Source organism: Otolemur garnettii, unplaced genomic scaffold, assembly GCF_000181295.1.
Source record: "Otolemur garnettii isolate 467f Iridium unplaced genomic scaffold, OtoGar3 scaffold00187, whole genome shotgun sequence".
NCBI lineage: Eukaryota > Metazoa > Chordata > Mammalia > Primates > Galagidae > Otolemur > Otolemur garnettii.
Window position 1 is genome coordinate 2,250,756 of NW_003852582.1, and position 2,065 is coordinate 2,252,820.

The following is a 2,065-nucleotide window of genomic DNA, read 5'->3' on the forward strand; positions in this document are numbered from 1 at the left end:
ACCACCCTCGGTATATGGGGCCAGCACCCTACTCACTGAGCCACAGGCGCCGCCCTACAGTTATCATTGTTGTTCAGCAGGCCCGGGCTGGGTTGAAACCTGCCAGCCTAGGTGTATGTGGCCAGCACCCTAACCACTGAGCTATGGGCGCCGAGACATAATTAATTATTTAATTATTAACCAAAAAATAATTTAAATATCGATATAATAGATACTATAAAATAGCTTCAGCAAATGCAAGGGAAACAATGAAATAAATTCATCTTTGGAAGAACCTTAAAAAACACTAGCTGGGAAGACATTTCCTTTTAAAAAAATCAGCTCTCAAATGTATAATATATGTTCAACTTTTACAAGGTGAGTTAGATAAGTACTAACAGTGAGAGTATTAGAACAAGCACTGGTTCTAAAAATATCCACACCTCAAGGGCATAGTTTTCAAATCTATGATTACCTTAATAAAAAAAAATAATAGCGTAGGCTTATACAAGGTGAAATAAATCTTGCTTCTGGGTGCACAGGGGAACTAGAGGAGAGGATAAAGAAAAGAAGAAGGTGGCTCATGCCTGTAATGCTAGCACTCGGGGAAGCCAAGGCAGGAAGATCCCTTGAGCTTGGGAGTTCCACACCAGACGGAGCAAGAGCAAGACCCTGTCTCTACTAAAAAAAAGAAAGAAAAACTAGTTAGACATTATGCTGTGTGCTTGTACTCAAAGCTTCTCAGGACGCTGAGGCGGGAGGATCACTTGAGCCCAGAAATTTTAGGTTGCTGTGAGCTAGGCTGATGCCACAGCACTTTAGCCTGCGTGAGACATTGAGATTCTGTCTCAAAAACAACAAACAAACAAACAAACAAAACCAGAACAGAAAACAGGTATTCAAACAAATATTTGTATACAAATGTTCATAGAAACATTATTCACAATAGCCACATGGAGGGAGAAAACCAAACGTCCCCGACTGATGAATGGATAGACAAAATATGGTTTATCATATAGTGGGATATCATTCAGCCATAAAAAGGAATGAAGTACTAGCACAGGCTACCATATAGATAACCGTTATAAACGTTACACTAAGTGAAAAAAAGACACAAAAGTTCGTTTTCTATGATTCCACTTCTGTAAAATTCCAGAAGAGGTAAATCCATAGAAATAGAAAGCAGAGTGTAGTTGCTAGAAGCTGAAGAAAGTAGAAATAGAGACAGTTTAGTGGGTACAGGGATTTCTTTTGAGATGATAAAATTGTTTGGGAACTAGATAGACAAACACAGTGAATGTACTAAATGCCACTAATGTACCCTTCCAAATGCCAAACTTTATGTTATGTGAATTTCATCTCAATATTTTTTAAATGGATAGTGAGCTCCTACAGAGCTTTAAGAAGATAAAACTGATACGACATCTAATGTGTTTTGAACATACTAAAAATGTATTTTAATAACTGCTGCAAAGTTAAAGGATGAATTAGCATTAACATACAGAAAACTCTACTAATGAGAACTAGAAACTCTAAGAAAAGCAATATAATTTTAGACACGAAGAGTATTCACAAAATTACAGTAATGCACAGAATTAAAGATTAAGCAGAAAAATGACATAATTGTATAGGGGGCAGAAGGGATAGAAAATGTCCATGTCTGTGGTAGAGAAGGAGAGGTTAAAGAACTAGCGCCTAATCTTCCATACTTAGAGTTCAATCAAAACTATTTTAAAAGGCTAGGTGCAGTGGCTCACGCTTGTAATCCTAGCACTATGGGAGGCCAAGGCGGGTGGATTGCTTGAGCTCACAAGTTCGAGGCCAGCCTGAGCAAAAGTGAGACCCTGTCTCTACTAAAAACAGAAAAATTGAGGCAAAAGTATTACTTGAGCCCAAGAGTTGGAGGTTGCTATGAGCTATGATGCCATAGCACTCTACCCAGGGCAATAGCTTGACACTCTTGTCTCAAAAAAATAAAAAAATAAAACATTGGGTGGCACCTGTGGCTCAAAGGAGTAGGGCGCTGGCCCCACATGCTGGAGATGGTGGGTTCAAACCCAGCCCCAGCCAAAAACTGCAAAAAAAA

The 2,065-nt window shown here is 38.9% G+C and overlaps 1 protein-coding gene across 2 annotated transcripts in view; it reads right to left on the minus strand.

Moving 5' to 3' along the window:
* SLC25A12 (solute carrier family 25 member 12) overlaps positions 1-2,065 on the minus strand; it is a 91,681-nt gene that overhangs the window by 47,759 nt on the left and 41,857 nt on the right. The gene's annotated exons all lie outside the window — the stretch shown is intronic.